General features: G+C 44.0%; 1 protein-coding gene across 2 annotated transcripts in view; it reads right to left on the minus strand.

Annotated features, from left to right (window-relative positions):
- HIC2 (HIC ZBTB transcriptional repressor 2) overlaps positions 1-21,630 on the minus strand; it is a 71,151-nt gene that overhangs the window by 39,336 nt on the left and 10,185 nt on the right. Inside the window, exon 1 of one of the 2 annotated variants that reach the window (XM_032706244.1) lies at positions 2,360-2,424. The exons of the other annotated variant lie outside the window; for it this stretch is intronic. The gene's annotated coding sequence lies outside the window, so the exon portion shown is untranslated. Of the gene's footprint in view, positions 1-2,359; positions 2,425-21,630 lie in introns of those variants that run through there. 2 annotated transcript variants of the gene reach the window in all.

The raw sequence follows: 21,630 nt of genomic DNA on the forward strand, positions 1-21,630 counted from the left end.
TATTGTTGCAAAGCCCACGTGATGAGATTTTCCTAATCAGCAATTAAATAGTTAATGCTTACATTACAGCAGATGGAACAGGAGTTGCTGCAGGGAAGGTATGCAGAGGGAAGGAGGAGAAAAGAGACAGCAAGGAGGAAAAAGCAGGCAAGGAAACAATCCTACAGGAAAGCAGTTTTCCCACTAAAAGGAGTGATTAGTTGACTAGACAACGTAACCCTTAAGACTTTGTCTAGACTAGGATAAAATGCTGTATTGTTGAAGTCGTTTGAGGCACAGGGTAGGTAAGGCTCGGCCTTTGAGCATGTGGTAGCCGAAGTAGAGACTAATTAGGACACGTTCACTAACGTGTCTTAATGTTCCATGTTTAAGTCCTTGCCCAAGAACTCAAGGCTATGCAAAGCAAAGCTCTCTGATGCTGTCCTAATGATTGTAAAAGCAAAGCTATGACACAGTGCAAAGAAATCAGAACGTTGAGGAATTGCTCAAGTCTCACATCCCCCATTTTTCACACGCTCATTGAATGTCTATAAACATTTGCATCTTAAAATATTCACCAGCATTTTACTGGACAACCTGCTACGACATTTTTCCTCTATAAATCTAATCAAAGCCCCAAATGTCAATACAAAAAGAAACCACAGGCTAATAGCCTACACTCCTGTGAAACCTATCTTTTTGCTCCAGTGTTTGCCCAGGCAGAATTAGGAAGAAGGGTGTGAGGGGAAAAGGAGAGAGCACTAAGAAGAGTCTGCCCAGGGCTTTAGCAACACCATCATTTTGATAATCCATTACCAGATTTGTAATTAAAATCAAGTCCCACCTCACTAGGACAGCCAGATGTATCCATAGAGAACTCGTTCAGAGGGTTGTTACAGTAAATATCAGGAGAATTACGAATGCTGTAGCTTCTTCTTAACCCTTCCAGCAGTATTTCAGAATACTGCCTGTCAGTTTGAAAGACTGATCGTTTTTCTCCCAGCTTGTTGCAGGCTCTAGGTGTGCCCCTAACCAAATAGGCTTACCACTTAAAAGCTTAATTGCACCTGTGGCTTAAACCTTATCCCAGACAGCACTCAGGAGCATTTGGATTTGGGCGTTTCAGGTGTGAGACTGGGGCCTGCGCTCATGAACAGAGCTGGGCAAGTCAGACTGGGAGCCCCTGGTAAAAGCAGACTGTACACTGGGGAGCAAGGGATGGGGAAGAAAGAAATGCTTTTTCCATTTTGATCACATTTTACTGTATTTATGTTTCCACAACTGGGCTTGAGTAATGTCCACCTCCTTGTTTGTGACTGAGGGCAGGTTTCAGAGTCTCCAATTTCTTTTCCACAACAAAAAGATCAAAGTTTGAGCCACTTGTGCAACTTAGGTGTTTACAGTGAACTGGTCTAATCGCATGGCAAGCCCTCCCTCCTGTTATCAGTCTCACACTGAGCCAAGCTCCTTCATTCCATAAGCACCAGGAAGGACTGAGAGGAGAGGGCACACGTCTGGTGTGGATTATAACCCACCGTCCCTTCTATCTGCTCTTACACGGGAACTAAAATACAGGGTGCTAGGGAAAGGCCCAACATGTTCAGGTAAATATTCACTCAGGGTCTGGTCTGCAGGGCTGACAAACCATTTCCAGGTTGTACTTTTAAAGAGTCTTTCTAAAAAGCAAGCAAATGCTGTGTGAAGAACCACAATGAAAGAGAAGATTCCCTTCACTCACCTTTCACTATTGCCTGGGTAGTACAGGCTCATGGTGCATCTTATTGACAAAGGAAACCTGTGCTGCCTTGTCAAAAGTTACCCGTGAAAGAGGGAGTTCCTGCAGCCAAGCTTCCACATTTCTAATCTCTCTGTCTCATGCAAGGACACACAAACTTTCTCGGTCTCAGTTTTGTAAGCTATGAAATTGAGCTAAATTTTACGGGGTTGTGAAATTGTTTTTAATTAATAATTGCAAAGTGCACATCTTCGGATGAAAGGTATCATATAAATATTAATGAGCTCAGACTACTGGCAGTATGTGTGTCTCTCAGGAATCGTAAGCACCATGGATGGATCAAAGAGGACATGTAGCTCTAAGAGACAGAGTGGTGGGAGTTGTCTCTGTTTAACTGTATTTTAAAGTAGATCCTCAAGACTGTTGTGGATATTCCCTATCAAGTTACAGCAGCTTTCAATTAAAATTACATTTTATCCTTAGGCAAAATTCCACCGTGTACCTTTTAATATTAGCAGGGCACATTTTCACTCCTGTAGATATTTCTTCTACATACATGCATTACTAGATCTTTGTAAATAGGGGTCAAACCAACTGGGAAATAGGGGGTTTACCTTCGTTTTCATCCAAATAAATACCCCTTACCTATTACATTGCTGCAAAACTTCCAGCTCTGCTGCGCTGCCGTGACAAGCAGCGGGATGAGGACGTGGCAGCTGTTTGCTCCCGGTGTTCGTCGCTCAGTCTGGCAGCACTTCAGACACGGAGCTGTCCTTTGAATGAATATGGCAGAAAACGCCGCACGGTGAAGATGCTGCCTCTGTTCCCCTGAGCAGTCGTGTCCCGAGCAGGGGCTGCACGAAACACGGGCACGCCCGAGCGGTCGGAGCCGCTGAGGGGGCTCTGCGCGGGCATGTTGGTGCAGGGAGCGGGCAGCGCGGCCCCCGGAGCCCCAGAGCCGGCTGCCCTGCTGGGCAGGCACTGGGGAGGAGGCTCAGCCTCCTCAGGAATGCGGGATGGCCGCAGGCCTCAGGAGTGTTTTCCAAAGAGGTGCTTACGTTTGTTTCTCTTAGGGTCCAGCGAACCTGCGCTGTTTTGTTGTTGGAGGGGGTGGTGGGGAATGAGGAGGAGTTGCTCTGTTGAGTTTTTTAAAAAACATCAGAAGACAACAGGGTGCAGAGACCAGAGATCTTTCTTTGCCTGAGGAAAATTCAGTTTTATCAGCTGCTTTCTTCTTACCTCTCTCCAGCTGTAAGACCCCATGGGCAGCTTTCTGCCCACTTCTCTGCAGCCAGGGCATCCCATGTGCTTTGTGAGCCTGACACGTGGCCAGCCAAGGGATCTACAGCAACTTCCCTCCTTCCTGGGGCTGCCTTGCATTTCCTTAATGGAGTCAGACCACTGGCCCTCTGTCCTGCTCACCTCAGGCACCTCTCCATGAGCTCTGCTCTCTGCAGTTGCTCCTAAAGCAGTGCTGTAGCTGCCTCTGGTTTTGTCTACACTGGAGCAACTGGGACTTGCTCAGTGCTGGTAGCAAGAACAAAAATCAAATGGCACAGGCACACCTGGGGTGGTTGTAATTGTGTCCCTGAGCTACTCAGAGGGACCACAGCGAAGAGATGGCATTAAGAAGCCTTACTAATTCTTTGGCAGAAGAGGGAGAAATTTGGAAGATGCTCAGAACAAATAATACTTTGATAGCTGGGGGGGGAAAAAAGCCCCAGAAATTAATTTCCTCCTGGGTTGCCTATAAAAGATGGCATGTTCACAACAGGGTGAGTGGTGGCCAAAACAATGGTCTATTAACTTGAATCTACTTGCTATCTTCAGTGCTAAAAGATATGGCAGAAAATGTAACTGTGTTTTGATACTAAATAATATAAACCTGGACACAGTGCCAACAATTTTTAGGCAAGGAACCATGAACCCAAAACAGAGAGATGGGAGGTTAATTTCTTCCCCCAGCCACACCAGGGAAATTTACACTTCTGTATGAATAATGTTTTTAAAGCAAACCCAGGCATCAGTCCTAGCAAATACCTCTCTGTAAACTCTAGCCCAAAAGAATCACTTTGGAAAAGGTCATACCACCTCCTGTTCCCAGAATTAAGTTAATTAGCACTTGTCCCTCTCTGTATAAGTTCAGGGATCCTCCCACAAAGGAGGTACACAACCAGATTGTTAAAAGATGTACATATGCCCCCTTAAGCAAATAGGCTTCTTAGTAGTATCACTAAGATTCCCTTTGGTCATCCCTGTAGAACTCTCAACTGGGAGGGAAGCAGGCTGGGAGATGAGCATAACCAGTGCTTTGCCAGGTACAAGGAGCACAGTACAGGCCAAGAAGAGTGCTGGTGTTTTAGTACTAGGTAGTGATATCTCTCCATCTGGATGACATTACCAGGTTCAGCACCAGCCTTCATGCAGAATGAAATACCTGAACTATGGGAATGTTTTCTCACTGAATTTGAAAGATTTGCAAGGCTTTTTCCCCTCTGACACACTTCGTTTCTCTTATTCCATCCAGGCATTTGTGCTGTATATATGGTTGAAATATTTCACTTCCCCTCCGTGTGACCACCTACGTGCACTGACAGAAAGCAAAGCCAGGTAAGACCTGCTATCAGTTATATCTGGGTGCAACTGAAGTTTGATCAGCAATGAAGGTCAACACGCTGTTCTGTATTTTCTGTCCACAAAAAAAGTTACACAGTGCACCTACTGAAAGAGGGAAAAAACAGCCAGGCCCACACAGTTCTTGGGCACAAAAATATTGTCACAGGTTGCCTGCCACAGAAGTTACTGCTGGTTTACAACAGTAGTTTAGGAACAGAAACCCAAACCCAAATGTTTAATTACAGACATGTCCATCCTAATCTAACTCTAACATAGCACAAACTGTGTAGGATGTTAAAGCCCACTTCCTAAGCCTTTCTGTCACAGCCATGACTGCTTGCTCTGAGCACAGCCTCGAACCTGCTAAGCAGGAAAGGACTACACCAAGGAGGACAGGCTCCAGTTCCCTGGAGAGAACACTCCTTTGCAGGGCTGTAAAAAAAGGTTCAGAGACTATTTGTGTCAACTCCCTAAACCACAAACCACAACTAGCCCTCCCTCTGAAGCACTTGCGTGCTGCTCCTTGCAAAGCTGGAGCAAGATATGTTGGCACCCAGATCACCGCCTTTGGGGGCCCACCCATCCCTCTTGCTCTCTTCCCACCCCTTATCACAGCCTTGCAGACCCTCTCCCTGGGCAGCAGCAGACACTGGGGTGTATTTGCCTCCAGCTTTGGCACCTTCTGTTCCACCATCACCCTGTTCTCCTGACCCAGGGTGCAGCTTGCCCACGCTGCTGGGTCCTCTGATACCAAGAGGGGGATAACACATAGAGAATCACAAGGAAGAAATGTGAAACTGGCAGCTCTGGCATTCGAAACAGAGTGGGACTCAGGATGGATTTGACGTTTCAGCTTGAAACTTTAAACAAGGAAAAACTGAACAAAGCAAAGGAATGGCTTATGGGCAGCTCAGACTTGTCCTAGACTTTCAAGCCAGTGATTTCCCATAAATACTCATAATTTCAAACATAAGAAAGGGGGAGAGGAGACAAAACAAACTGAGTCAACTGCTTACTGCCTTTCTGATTCAGAGTCCTCGGCAGATGTAAGGCAGAAAATTATTCTAGGAAAAAGTTCCTATTTATGTATCTGGGACAGCCCCCAAAATTTTTACCAGAGGGGAAGAAGAGGACAAGAACTAAACTGCGAACTTGTCCGCACCCTAGCAGGAGTTCACCCATTTTTCACCTCCCACAGGTGTCATTAGCATGCTACCGAGAGCAGAAAAAACAGCAGCTAAGATCAAACACAAGCTAGTAACAAAGCTCTTCCTTCTGTCATCCTGCAATGGGCCAGAGTTTCTGGCTGCAGCAAGGAGTGTTTTCCTGAAAGGCAGGGCTAGTTCTGAGTCCCTTTTAAAAGAAGGGCCATGCTATGAACGTGCTACAGCTGCGACACAGAAAGTGCAGAAGGCAGGAAGTCTGACGTTCACACCAACCTCAGCCCCTTCACTCACACCTCTTTTCAAATAGCTTTAGCACATGGAGCCCACATTTTCACATTCTCAGAAGGAGCTTTATCTATCACATTGCAAGTTTAAGAGAATTTCTTTAAATTTTAAAAGTCCCTTCTTCCACATTCGAAGACTCACTCAACTGGGAGCAACTTTTAAATTGTTTTTATAAACTGCTCTCCTCTCTGATTTTTGCAATAAGTTGCTACACTCCCTTTTAAAATAATATATATAAGTTTAAAAAACTAAAATACGGATTGAAACACCATACCAACTGTTGTCACAGTCCAAAAATGTCTGGATTTTCAAACTTAAGTCCACTGCTGTGTAAAAGGGCCACACACATGTAAGTGTCAATCAGGCTCGGTGGCAAAACAGAGGGACCCAGGCTGAGCCTGCAGAATGGCACAGACTTTCCTGGACAGAGAGCGAGTGCCAGTCCTCACCCATCTGGAATAATTTCTGCGTTTTTCAATGCAGACTTTTGGAATTCAACCTCAAGAAGCCAGGTGTTTGATTTCTGCATCTCCTGCTTTGCAGTATTTGGTGACAGAAGCAGGAAGAGAGGGAAATAAAGAAAAATGTATTATTTCCAAGGCTACACCAAAATTATACCTAATATTACCATTGTGACTGTTTTTGCAGACAACTCAATAGGTTTGTTCCGCGTCCAAAAATTCTGTAGCTGATCCTGTACATTTTTAACAGAAACACTATCTCCATTCCCCTCCTCTCAGTACCAGGATTAAAATAAAGTAATATTCAAAGTATTTGTGAGAAATGGCAAACAAACGGGTAGTACAGCTTGGAGATTGCTTGGCAGCACAAAGCCACATGCAGAAATTAGCCATGGCAAGTAACTGAGGGCAACAAAACCCAACATTGTCCAGCATTTGGGCACTCAGCAAAAGACTGATGAGTGAGGGGAAAGAGCCAACCCCACATGATACTGTAAGGTCTCAAGTACTATTTTGAATCAGGTAAACTAATATCTCCTGTACCTGTTCCAAACCACACAGTAATACACAGTCTCTGTTTCTACAAAGTCTGCTGGCTGCCCCTTTTGGAAGTAGCATCTATCTTGAAGAAGACCTTGTATTTTCTCTTGGTCTCTGAAAAAGGACCCCAAACAAGTGGCAGGGACACAGGGGTTTGGAAGCCTTTGCGTGTTTATCTTTACTGATAAGCCTGCAATCTTTGCTGCAAGCACATCAGCCTGTGTCTGCAGCAAAACCTTACTGCAGTCAATGCCTGCCTTGAAACAGGCTTCCTCAGAACTGGGCAATGCCTTTAACCCCTTAGTGGCCCACCTGAAAAGGCTTTGGTGTAGAAAACTTATTTTCCTGCTTGCAGGTGCATCATGTTTTCATACAACTTAAAAAACAAACAAGTAACCCAGACCTGCTTTGAGACAGGAGCAGTGCAGATTATACCTCCACAGATACTATCAGGTTTAGTATCTTACCCTAGGAGAGTTTCATCTCCCCAAACCTCCTTTGGTCCTGTGCAGATCAAAAGTATTGTCCATTTAAAATAAAGGGATGCAGCTATCCAAGTTGTGGATTGAACACATAAAAATTCATTAGGAGGACTTGTTGAAATTATTCTGTCTAATTGATTGGAGACTGTCAGCAGGACCTATCTGGATTCTTAGAACTGGAGAATCAACCATGATTCCAAGATATCTAATCCTTTTCTAACAGGTTAACTAACCCTGCTTGTGCAGTTTTGTTAATACCTGAATTCACAGTTCAGGCACAAACATGCATGCCAAGGGCAAACATCCAGAAAGCCACTGGGGATCTCCCAAAGCTGGCATGCCAAGAGCTTGGACAGCCTGAAAATTACAAACAAGTGGCTTTTCTCTGACAGCAGGTTCCATTTATTTCCTCCCACTTGCTCTTTCCCCATCTCCTTCCTACACCCCTGAGTCAACCTTCACCAGGCAAGTTTCAGTTAAGCATGTGCTTTGCCAGAGGTGTTTTTAAATTATGTTTTTTAAAGTTTATTTATAGCACACACGCACAGTGCCTGATGCTTTCAGGGCTTCTGGAGACTTCAGCTTGTCAGGTATGACTTTGCCAGGTGGAAGGAACATGAATTCATCAACTGGCCCATAGAAAATGCCCTCCCCCTCCCCTGTATCTGTCTCTCTCTATACTCTAACTCACAGGTGGAGTGAAATATAATATCCATGATGAACATACTGGAAATTCCAACTGAAAAAAAAATTTAGAGGGATCCAACTTAGAGGGATCCCTCTCCAGCTGATCCCTGAGCACAACCAGCAGCCCATGAGACAATACAACAATTCTGTGAACAGTTTCCCATTAGGGCAAGAGTTGGAAAACAGTCCAACAAACTGAACTGGGTGAAACTTGCAGTCAGAATTCACATGGTCCAGCACTCCTTGCATCTGGCAAACAGCAAGTTTCATTTAGGGATTTATCCTAAATGGGTTTATTTGAGGCATATGACTAGTTTCTCTTTTCATAGGAAAAGTGTAACATGACCACAAAATCATTTCTGAGGAGAAAAGCACATATTTTCAGGAAATCTCTGAGCTAAGTTCTGACCCTAAAAGACTGTTGTTCTCATGGTTAGGCTTCCCAGATATACACAGCACAAGTCGGGTTTTATTGCACAAACCTGTGCCACGGTGGAGAGATCTCCCGTTCTGCTCCCTGCTCTGTACCTGGCCTGGGCAGGGAACAGCCACTGGACAGGCCTTTCAAACCAAAGGGTGTGTCCATGGCTGCTTTCAGGACAAGTTTAACTTTCCCAGTTCCCAAGTGGTGACAGTGGCTGAAAGACTGTGTCCTCAGCTACACAGCAAACAAAACCAGAGCAAGTTACTCAGAGCAATGGCTCAGAAACCTCAGTTGTAGGACGTGGCACAGAGGAGTTCTGAGAGGAGAAGAAAAGGATGTGGTAGACAATTTGCTAATGCCCAGAAAGTCTGTGTCTGAACCAGTGAGCTGCATGCCAGGATGCCTCGGGGCAGGGATGAGTCCATTGCTCTTTCCACAGCAGCAGCTTTTTCTAAATTAAGATGTCTTTACACGCAGGACTTGGGAAACTTAATTCAGATTAACTGAAGTTGTGAATTTAAAGTGAATTAGCTAAACCACATTATATCTCTGTACAGACAACTCATCCAGTATTAAAAGGAACTTAGTTTTATCTCATTCTACTGAATTAAGAGCATTTTAATTCTAAGAATGCCCATGCAGGTATTAGTGGGTTGAACAAATAATGAAGTTACATGCTATGCTGGAGCTGAATGTGGCATAGGAAGTATCCCCACTTCCATGCTAAAAAATGCTCATTTCCCCCCCACTTAAAAATAAGCTAACTAAAATTATCAATTCAATTTTTCTAATTATCCATGCCTACAAATCTCAAGCTGCATTTAGAAAAACCTGTCTCTGGCTCTGTATTTGCCTTTTGTTTGAATCTGCCAGGGCATGTGTGTTGTTTAAAATATCAGAAGAGAAAAGAACATTGATATCATAAAAAATGGGGAAAGGCAACAGCACATAAGAAACATTCACATCATTACTTCGAGAAAAGCCAGACACCAGATCCCAGCCACATCTGCAACGATGGACCTGGATCTAGATTTGGCCTCCACTATTCCATGAGCCACTCCTCTGACTACCCAACAGAGGATAATTCTCAAGTTTTAGAAGCGAGATTGTGGTGTTGTTTGTGAGCATCCAGGTATGTTTCCAGCTTACCTAAGCAGTACAGAGCTCTTACAGCTTCACCAAGGGTCATACAACACCACTACCCAGCTAATTGCTTGGACACAATATTTCTTCATCAAAGGGTTCAGCAAAAGTCATTTCACGGAGCAGAAATGGTAAGCAGTGGTAAATTCTAGCTCTTGTTTAGGAAAGGAGGCTTAACCTCTCTGCTTCACTTCACCTAGGATTGCTGGGAGAGCTTGCAGCAAATCAGAACCACAGACTACAGAAGTCCAGGTAGCACAAGGAGATTGGTCAACTGCTTGAAGTGAGAGTGGTCTGGTAACTATGGTTAGTTACCAGAACCCAAAAGATCTTTCCTACAGAATATGTGCTACTTTCCATGCCACCCCTTTTTGAGTTGTAGAGGAAGCAATAAAAAGAATAAAGGATTTTTATTATAGATATTAAGTAAACAACACTCTGTCTCCAATGCAATCTTCCACAAGAAGGAAAACCAACTTCTCAAGCAAGTCCAGACTGTTAAACAGGAGACAGATGAAAGCACTGCCTCAGAATGCAAGGAAATCCCAGGCTGGCTGGTTGGGAAAGAATTAGCAACACATAATTAAAAAGAGCACTCTCCCCTTCCTCCTCCCTGAGGTGAACACAGGTCCTGCATATTATTGACTTCTCCATCAGCACCAGACAATGAAGCCATTGCTTGAGGTCTTTCTCATTTCTACCCAGGCTTTCAGTTGCTGGAGGCTGTTTCACACCAGTTACCAGCAGCGTCCGTGTGCAGTACGGGCTGTTCGCATGTGTAGCTTGTGATGAAAGATTCGGCCAGTGGAGAACACCAGGAGGGAGGGAACCAGATGGTAGTTCTTATCATGACTTCCAGTAGAGGTTCAGTGGTCCCTTACTGGTGACCTTGATTGAGCACCAGTGGAGCCAACACTCCTACTCTTGTGTTTGAGTAGGGAGGAGCTCAGATCACATTTTACTGAGCAGAGTAAATCCTGTCACTTGGTAATACCACCTGGAACACAGACTGTCAGGATCCTCTCCAGGAAGAGCTACTGAAGGATCAGGAACATCCAGTATATTCATCAGGGCCAACACACAGGGAAGACATGAGATACAGCTCAAAAGTACAGCACAGAAAGGCTCCTGCACAGGTAAAGGCAGGAGTGACTTGGAGCAGAGGATAGAGCCATGCAAAATGGAGCACTGCAGAAAAAGCAACAGGCAACACAGGTTATGCCTTCAGCACAAGAGCCAGGGGCTGCTGACAACAGGAAATGGAGAAAAAGCAGCACTCAGAACCAGCAAATAAAATAAACAGATGTGACTGACAGCCCGGAGTGATCCCTCCTCTACAGGCAACAAGATCAGCAACACTCACTGGAGCCGGATCACACACCTTGCTACACCTATCCCTCCTAAAGTCTGAGACTGAGGACCACTCCAGCACAGTGCACAGGGGTGCAGCTGACCTGTGCTGTTCCTTGGTCCCCAGCTCAAGGCAGGGAGTCTGTAAGAATGGCTTAAAAGCACATCATATGTGATAGTGAATACCCAGCTACACAGAACACTCAGTAAAGGCCAGAAACTCCCTCACCTCAGGGCATAACCAACCACTGACTTCCTCTCCGCACAAGTTATACCATAGTTGTTTGTTTTAGGAGTTCTTGTACCTTTCCCTCAAGCATCTGGTGTTTGCCTGTCTTGAAGAAAGGATGCCAGGCTAGACAGACAGATCATGGCTTCTTTCTGGTCTGGCAATTACTGCATTCCACCCTGGAAGGGGGAGAACACACTGGGGAAAGCGAGGAATGTTAGATGGCAATTTTCAATAACACACGGCCCCATTAAATAGCCTTTCCTCTCCATCTGGCCCTGCCCAGTCATGAAGCAGAACACCAGGAGCACAGAGCAGCACAACTTGGCCCTCTGCACTCTCAAAGGGTCCTGTGTTCCACCGCAGAATTTGGGAACAAAGCTGAGCAGGGCTCAGCTCTCACCCTGGAAGTCCTCACACATGCAAGAAGCAGGATGCTCCGATACAAATAAATGTCTTACAAACCCAGGAGCAGAATTGTGGTGTGCAGCCCAAGTTAATACAAAATGCAGTATTTAAAACAGATCTCACTAGACACCACAGTCCCTCAACATCAGGCTGAGTCAGTTGTCCTACAAGATCTGTGCCTCTAGTGCCAAAAAAAAAAGGTAAAACACATCAAAGGTTACCTACAATACCAATTCCCTTTGACTAAGTCGACCCACTTCCAGCAGAATAATAAATACCTGTGTCACTCTATGAACTAGGGGCTTAGGATAGTGTTTATACTTGAAACGGGCATTTGGCAAAGCCTCTTTCTTCCTTCTCTGGAGCCAGAAGGCTCCCAAGCTCCCCAAGACAACTGTAATTTGGGAAACTCAGATCTGCCTTTCTACCTAAAAATTCTTCTCCCTGTTGACTTTGGCTCTGTGCCAGTTTAGCCGTCAATTCCAGGTCTCCCAACCTGTGTGTCAGCAGAAATTGCCAGTAGATATCTGCCCAGATAGCTGCCCAGACCACCATCTCACTTGAGGCCTGCTCATGGATACCCTTCTTGAAAGCAGCTGCTGCTGCTGCATTTATCCACTGGAGCCCTCATTTCCTCACTGCCCATCTGCCGCAGGGGAGGCAGAGCCACACAGACAAGACACAAATGACTGACAGGGAAGACCCTGCCACACCAAACAATAAACACCAGGAAATCCAAAGCCTGCACCTACCTCCTGAATTTGTGCTGGTTTTTAAAAACAGAAGCAGAATGTGGATAAGCAAGCACAGATACGGTTGAACAACTTATCTAAGTTTAGACAAGCGGTATCTAAATAATGCTGGTTTATCTTATTACTGTAACAAATATAAGAATGATTTAATACCTAATGTTGGTTTGGACAGTAGAGTCTGCATCAATGGACCAAGACACTAATTATATTATCTTATCAAATCAGTGTATAATAATAGAAGTTCTCTATGCATTGATGGAACTAGGCTTAGCTCTGCTTGAGAAAATAATCCCTGAAAAGACAGGGAATGAGACAGTGTTTAGTAGGAACTCCTTGTGCATAGTCACTATTTTCTTTCCTTTTCAAAGTATTACTAAGTATTACCTTTAAGGTATCCCATGACAAGAAATTTCCTCAATGATCTTTTACTGCTTGGTATTTAACCTCCCTCTATCTTTCTGAGAGGTAGTCAATACAATCCTCCAGAAGACTTAAGTAAAAGGGAAAGAACTACTGGTGCATATGCAGATCCATTCATTGTAAGCTGACAATAAAGCTTTTTCCATCAAGGTACAAGCAAAATGACTTGCTGACATTAACTGGCAAGTACTTTGCATTCATATGGTATCTTTCATCTACAGACTTCAAAGCATCTGACAGGAGGCAGGCAGGCGTTGTTTCGTCATCCTCCAAGAAAGAAGCTGAAGCAGAGTGGCAAGACCTCCACAAGAAGGTAAAACCAATAGCAGATATCTAAATTAACTGATACCCAGTCCTTAAAAATGAAGTGCTCTGCCCCCAGTACAAATTACACGTGCCCCAGAGAGCAGGACCACCACTCACCCACACCCCGCTGAGAACTGCTTGGGATTCTTTAAGAATGGAAAATTCATTCATGAGAAACTAAACAAACACAGAACACAAGAATTCTCTTCTACCACAGGGAAATGGTGGGGATCTGAGACCAATCCAATCTGAAGTTCTGTAGTGCTCCAGGAGGAGTGCTCCTTGAGTGAACCGCAGAAGCACAGGTCTTCATTCATGAGGAGAGGAAGGGAAACCCTGCTACATAATCTAGCAAGTGTTTAAATAAACCTGCTCAGATGAAGATCTCTCCAGAGAAAAACTAGGACTGTAAGAAAGGTTATGGAAATAATTTTTAAAATGCCATCTTATAAGCCTTATTTCAGCTCTTCACCTTTTTCTTATAGCTGAATAAATGCTGATTGCCTAGAGTACTCAAAGGGTCAGCAGAAACACTTTTTAAAGACAAATAGGGGGGGAAATCGCTGCACAGTGCTATTTTAAAAGGAGTGTAAGGATTCCTCTAAGTTTTGGGACCAACGAACAAAAAAGGATGCTGAAGGAATCTCTGGAGCAAGCAGTCTTTTAGCACAGAGAGACTGCAATAGAAATATTTTAAAATGCACTCTCTAGTTATGAGATCTCTCACGGCCTGGGGAGGTGGACAATATTAGAGACCACTAAATCCTAGAGTTTATTTTTCTAAAAGTTTTCACTTCAAATAAAGCTTTGTTTTAAAATGTATGGGGCCAACTGTTAGAGCATTGAGATCCTGGTTATTAGCCAGCTAGAGCTCATGAATTATGTTTAGTGAGAAGTTTATTGGCTCAGTAAACACCATTCCAGTTCCCCTCACTCCTGAACTGTGGAAGCCAAACCAAGAGATATTCAATGCCACATCACCACTAGAACCAGAGCAACCATTAGGTGATTACAGACATTTTATTTTTTGTAAGGAATTTGCTATTGCATCGTTTAATACACAGAAGTCTTTAAATTTACCAGGCAACACACAAAGAGTAAGTAACTGTTTGGTCCTGTTTACCATCTTCCGGAGCAGGAATATTTGTTTCCATCTCATAACTTTCAAGTCCACACACTACAGAAATGCAGTCCCTTGAACTCTTAGTAAGGCAGGAGTTTGGCAAGGAATTTATAACACCAGCAAGGCTGGAGTGGGCAAGCACAGGAGCTTTCTGATAAAACCATCACATGGAGTCAGGGCAGAGTATGGGACAGTAACAATCTGCATTTGTTTCCTATTATTACCACTCTGTCTCAAGGAGGACTCATATAAATGGGGTCTGTTCTGTGTTCTGACGACTTAGATGTTGCTCTTTTTAAGTTACATACTCAAGAACAACTTACACCATTATAACTTAATGGCAGATCTGGCTACAACTCAGGTACAACCCAGGTAAAGTACCCATGAGTGCCCAAAATGGGGCCAGGGCAGCCTGAGGTGGCATTGGCTCTGCCTGGCCTTACACCCCTGTGTGCACAGCACCACGAACCAGGAGACCCAAACACAAGGTAAGCATCTCCAGGACTAGCAAGAATGATGTGTAGCTGTGCAAATCCAGAAGCAGCTTCTGCTTATGTGGTGGCTTTGTCCTGAGCACAGAGCTGGTTTAGCTGATTACCTTTCACTGCCATGAGCTAAAGCCTCACATACAGAGAGTAAGCAATGATCAGTCAGTGTGCAGTGACTTGTTTGTGTGCTCGTTGTTCCAGTTCTCTGGAATAGCTGAAATATGCCAGAAGACTGTACAGGGACTATGTCAGTCCTTGAGGCAAGGAAAGTTAATTTAGTTGGAAGAGTAGGGATGTAAAAGAGAGTGCTATAATAACAGTAGTCTGTTCTGGTGGCAAAGTAAACTGGAACTGAAGGAGTTGAGGTTCTCTTCCTGGTTCTCTACATCTGTCACACCACCTTGGCCGAATAATGCATCTCTTTGTGTCTCAGCTTCCTCTCTCCCCATTTTGCCTTTACTGTCCATTTAGGCTGGGACTTTCTTCAGGGAAGGGATTGTGCCTGTACAGCCCAGTGACAGCCTTAGGGTTCTGCAGTCCCTAAACCAAATATAGCCCCAATTTACATAACACATGAAATACATGAAATCATGTATTCTCATGTAAGTGTTCCTTCTGATATTCTGAGAATCACGATGCTAGAATCTGTCATATGACAAAGAGAACCTTGGCAGCACAGATCCGTAGTGTCCAACCTATCCCACAAGGGCATGCCAAGGCCATATCATCACACCCATAATGAAGCACCTCTGGGGAGCAGGCACAGTTAAAATTTTTCCAACCCAGCAGTGGTGAAAGACAAGATACCCTTCTCTTTAAACTTAACCCTCTCCCTTCCAAAGAATGCCTGGAATTTCTACTATTTCTCAGCAGAGAGTGGAAGCAAAGACTTGGCATGGGGCAAGACAGATAAGAGCAGTTGCCTTCTCTAGGTTTTGTTAACTCTGCATAATTGCTTAGGGCATGTGATGGTTAGAGGGAGACACATCTGTCAGAGACAGACTACAAATCACTAGGATAATTCCAAGCAAACAAAATGTAGTTTACAATATGGCTGTGGTATATAAAACACCTCTGTAAAACTACGGTATAATTCAACTGCTGCAGGTTTCATTTACAAAGTAACGATACAGTTTTCCCTCTCCAAGACTGCCATTTAGGATCACTAAGATGTTGAATAAAGTCTTGGCAGTCTTCTGGGACACAGTGAAGGTTGATTGTTGTTGGAACTTTCTCTAAGCAAGCCACATTTAAATACCATGTTTTGCAAAAGGGCCCATATTGCCTTGCATGCGAATTCAAGTTCCTTTACCAGTTTAAAATCTGGGTCAGAGCAATTTGCTTACATTTGGAGTCCTTTTCCAAAGTTAATGGTGTGTGGGATTTGGAGTTGCAGATACAGGACAACCGGATACTCTGCTATTATCTGCTCTGCATCATGCATCTACCATCTAGAGTTTTCCTGCTAAGCTTTGTTCATATGTACAACCCACTCCTTCAGCAGTTGCACATTCAGCATCCTAATGATATTATTCTTGGCCATCCTGTTAAACTCACAGGTAAATGCACGGGAGTGGGCCCTGCTGGATTCTCAATAGAGTTTTTAGATGGCTCCAGATTACATCTGGCCAAGGGTGGAAGTTTTGATAAGCAGTCATGAAGTTGAGAGCTTTTCTATTCAAATAGGATGTTGACTCCTGCTGACTCTATCTCTGTCACTTCTCTGGTGATAACTAGATTACCCAAATGTACTATGCTCAGGGCTACATCAGACCACCACTTGGAAGATCCAGTTAGTGCTATATACAGCTGCCAAATTGCTGAGCCAAATTTCACACAGGGATCACACACAACAACAGTGACAGTTGATGTTTGTTTCACTTTGCCGTTCAAGGAGGTACTTTTGGATTACTAATATCTTGTATGACTTGGGTGCTCGCTAATTCAGAGATTATTTTATTGTATCATGACAGGCAGCTGTTAGCTGGATCCTATGCCCTCAGCACACATGTTTAAGTCTCTCTGATCTGGAAATTTAGGCGTCCCACCCAGAGCTATGGTCCTGCCCATATTTATTTCAGCGCTTCTTGGAAAAAGAAAGAAAGGAAGGAAATAAGAAAGAAGCCCAAAACCACAACACAAATTTGCCACTTAAACTTACCGACAGAACTGACCTGCAAACTACAAGACAGTAACAGAGAATTATGATATTCACACTTTCTCACAGTATTCCTCCGGGTATATTATATAATATTTCCTTAATACAAACCACTTTGGAGTGACAGTCAATGAAATACATTAAATACAAATACTGGGTTTAGGATAAAAATGTGGTTCCTATCTATGGGCTTGTAAAGGAAAAGTCAGCAGAGCCTTACTCTTCTTGTAGGTATATTCTGAAGTTTCATCCCCTTGTTCACAAGCCAGGCAGAATAAAAATATCCACCTACACTAAACCAAAGGGAGCCACTCGTAACCCAGACACAACCACAACAGACATTCTCGACAGTCCTTGGCTTAATAGAACACTGCTTTGTGGTTATACCCACCACTAGGATTTCATCTTGCAAGTTCTAGCACGTTTAATTTATTCCAGGTCATACATCAAATATAATATTAAAATTGGAGATGGTGTCTGAGATTGAGACTTTCTTTTGCAGTTCGAGTAGAGAGAACATGGTTGAGACTGTGGGTGCACGAGCATATTAATACCTAAACACAAACCTGCAGCCATCACTCAAGAAAAACAATTGGTCTTTAAGAGGGGAAAAAAGTTGTAAAAAGAATCAATTCCATTAAATAGCTCTATAAATCAATTCCACCAAAAAATCAATGGGAAACTACATCCACAAGGTGCCAAGTAACTCCCACACATCAGGTGCAACTGTCCGTGACAGAGGCCACGCAGCAGCTCTGCCTGCCGGGAATCCAGGCAGCCAAGGGCTGAAGTGGGGACCTGGCACTGCCCACGCTGCCCTCCCACTCCTTTCACAGCACTTCAGCCCTGCCTGCTCAGGGGGAGCTGCTGAGACCCCCAGGAAAGCCAGAGCACTGCTCCCTGCCAAGGCCTGCACACGTGTTCCATGGAGCCCACCCCGGGATCGGCACCACGCTCCCGGGGGCCACACAGACACAGCAGTGGGCAAGTCCCTCGTAAAAATCAGCGGATGAAAACTCAAGTTTCCTGTTAGAGCCACGGATCTTACGTGCCCAGGTCTAAAATGAAGCATTTGGGATTTTCCAACAGGCTTTGTGCCACATCAAGTGTCCCCAAAGGGGAGTTGGCTTATGCACAGATATGGGGAGGGTGGTAGGGGAACATTTGGGATGTGGGGCCCACGAGCCACCAGCACACAGTAAATCACACATCGGTTAAATAAAGAACTTGTTTAAGCACAAGTTCATGAGTTTCACATTGTGTCAGTCTTGACAGTTCAGTGACTCCCCAGTGACTGTGCCAGGCCACTGCCCTCTCACTTTCAAAGTGCAGCTCAGTTGCATTTTCACATTTATAGGTGGTGGATGCCCCTTCAATGACTGGAGAAACCCTTGGGGCTTTCATTTTGTGCTGGCAGCTCTCAAATTACTTTAGAAACACCCCCCCCAGGGCTTTTGTTCTGTGTGGCAGAGCAGAGAGGGCATGGAAGATTCTGGCTTTGTTAAAACCTGCAGAAAAATTCATGTCCTGTGTCTTCCCCTTCATGTGCTCCACGTGTGCTGTCACGTCTCTGGACCATTACAGACACACTCTAAGAAATTCAGACCAAGCATTTTTGCAATAGAAAAACTTGATGAGTTGGCCTCTGCTATTCAGCACTAAGTACCAAACCCCATTTTTTCCTGTTGTAACTGAATGTCAAGAGTAACTGAGTTCAGTTATTGCACACAGAAACACTCATGTCTAGTACTATTCGCCTATATTTAAAATAGAGAAAGAGTGCATATATGTGTATAGCAAATAATGAATAATTTAATGAGAAGGCTGAGGACTGTCTGTGGCAGGGATTGAGACAATCTACTGCTTCTCTCCAAGGCTCTGTGACCCAACTGCAGGAGGGATCTGATCTGCAAATTGCATCTTTTAGCAATCAGCACCCTCAACTTACTGATTTCAATGGGATTTGAGAGCAGTTGATATCAAAGCTTTCATCAGTCACAAGTTTCCCCTAGATGTAAGGACATGCCGTTCTGGAAAGCAAGACTTTGACATAAGCTGGAGGTTTGATGTCAAGAATAAGTGGGAACTGTACAATCAAAAACTTCAATCTAACCACTGGTATCTGGCAAGACAAAGCAGCAACACATTCAAGTTTGTCTCTTTTGGAATATTCCTTAAAACTTTATCATATGATTCTTCTGCTCCCAAAGAATTAATCAAATATTAAAAACTATACTAAGGGAAGCTGAAGGACGTTCTCAGTAGAACAGCCAGATTTTCCTGCAATTAAGAGTGAATGTTCTTCATTTTGCAGTGATACTTTATTTACTGGGATTTCAGTTTCATACAAGTCAGGAAAAAAAAAAAGATTTTTGCCAAGTGGCCTTCAGGTATTATAATCGGAAGGGTGTTTGCAGAGAGTTTTGAAACACAGATCCTGTTCTAAAGAGAGTCTCCATGCACAGACAGATGCCACACCAACACTTGCATGGATGTAACCTGAAACTATTTGGTGACTCTCTGCAGTAGGTCTGCAGTAGCTCAGAGTGAAGAAATTAGTGTTATATTGATGAAAGACAGCCCAAAACACGGTGCAAAGTTTGTGTGGAAAGAGACAGAGAAAACAGATAGGAACAGACACAGCTCAGGGAATGAAGAGATTACAGTGATACAGCAAATACGTAGGAATGGTTGGAAAAAGCAAGTATGTGCACAACTGAGGACCCTGGAGGAAGCAAAGAATCCCACAGGTTAGACAACCAAAGGATAAATTGCAATAAGCAGACATTATGGACTAAGAGTTGAAGCCAGCACAGGGATCTAAAGTGTCAACTTGCATTTAAAGACTATCACAGTTAAAAGCATACACCAAATTGCATAATAGACAAAAGAAATGAATTGAAAGAGTAATCTGTGGAAATAGACTCAGAGAGAGGATTGTAAGGATTTTTTTTTTAAATCCTGCTCCCAAACTCTTTTATACTCAAGGAAAAAAAAATCTTAAATCCCATTTCCTGCCACTGTAGGGCTAAAAAGTTAAAACCATATTTCATAGCAGTTAACGTGAAACAGGATTACTGTGCCGACTTGTTCTTAAAGAGCAAATACATTTTAAAAACTAGATTTGGAAGGAGGTATATTTCTTTCTGACAAATCCTCTGACAAGAAGCAGGATGAAGAAAACATATTTTCTCTATGACTTCTGGGGATGAACAGAATTTAAAAGTTGTTGCCCTCAGTAGAATTGATGTACTCTTCCAATTGGACTTTTTTTGTTCAGTCATTCACTGTAGAGACTGACTTAATATGAATAATTGTGCTTTTCTTCCCCTCAGATGAAGTACTTGCACTCTTCTCAATGAAGGCAAAAGAAATGCTTTGTTAACATTAGGTTTAAAATAAGCCAGGAAGGTCTTATGAAGAAGATTCAGTGACCCATTGGAAGGAATAACTTTTTAATACCAGCCAAGGAACTGCCTCCTGAGAAAAAGAAAGATTCAAACCCCTATCCAAGCAGACATGCCAGCCCCCTCTGACACAGCAGTACCACAGTGTAAGTGGGACTTCCCTGTGTCAAAGCCTTTTACACAGAGAGCACTCGGGCAGCGAGCGTGTGACACACATCCAGCGAGACTCCTCATGTCTCTACTGTTTTCTCTTGAGCCTCTGAACTGTGACCTCAAAGCAAATGAATCTGAGAAGAAAATACATTAATCAGGCATTCAACTCAGCCAGGCTCGGGATTTTTAAAGCAGGGATCTGAATCAGCTCTATCACCTCCCACTTCTTTCCTGATACAATTAGTCAGCATCTGCCCCGGCAGCCAACCCGCTGCCTCTCAGAGGGGGGGACAAGCAGCTGCAACTCCCTTGCCCGCTGCTACCTCCTGCCAGGCTGCAGAAACACGGAGAACAGCCTACTGAATTCATCTGGTGAAGGTTAGCATCCCTTCCCTGCGCTCAGGGGAGCGAGAGGAGCTGAGAACAGCTACCACTTCCAGCCCCTTTGATTCCCTGCTCCAGCCCAAGTGCAGGTTCAGACGTGTCCCAGCCACACCTCTCCCCACCTTGGGCCAAGGCCATGCCAGCTCTACACACCTGTTGGAGGCTTCCCCACATTTTAAGGGAATCCCCAGAAGGGGATTTGCAGGTGCTCTGCACCCTTCAAAGAGTTCAGGCAACAAATCAGCCTGGGAAACTGGACCCACAGCATTCGATGTGGCCCTCTGACCTTTTCCGAAATGTTCTCAGCCCACCAGGCTGGCAGGAGCTGAGAGTTTTGAAAGAAGCGTGTGCTTTTAAAATCCAGTTGAATTTTTGCTAGGGAAACTTTACAAAGGCATCATCAGGGTATCCACAGTTTTGCAATTTTAGGTTGCACGTGATTACAGCAAATAAACAGGTGTGCAAGTCAGGGTCGGAAGCGGGCTTCTACTTAAAGCTCACCTCACCAGGCACCTGGAAAATAAATAAACCCCCCAAGCAGTTCTGTTTTACCCAACAGCTCTAAGGCTCCAGCCCCACTCCTAGGGCTGGATTGTGCAAGCTCTTACTCCAGCAGTCACACCGGGTTCAAGCAAAGTGCCTGAGTAAGCATTTGCAGAATCTGACCCCCCCAGCCAGTTATCTATATGGCACCTATTTGTGCCTTGCATTGCAAGCTCTTTAGCCAGGGACATGGGCTGGGAGTATATTGTCTGCTGCAATGTGCTTTATCTCCATTTATAGCATTAAATCTAATTTTTGGTGCCAAGTATAGCATTACCCTTACAATGACATCTATTAAAGACAGTTTTCCCTGAAGACTCTGGTCTGACCAACAACCAGTTTGCACTGTTCATTTTTTTAATTTTACTGCAAAACCACCATGTTCATACTA

This window comes from Chiroxiphia lanceolata, chromosome 18 (assembly GCF_009829145.1).
Source record: "Chiroxiphia lanceolata isolate bChiLan1 chromosome 18, bChiLan1.pri, whole genome shotgun sequence".
NCBI classification, from domain to species: Eukaryota; Metazoa; Chordata; class Aves; order Passeriformes; family Pipridae; genus Chiroxiphia; species Chiroxiphia lanceolata.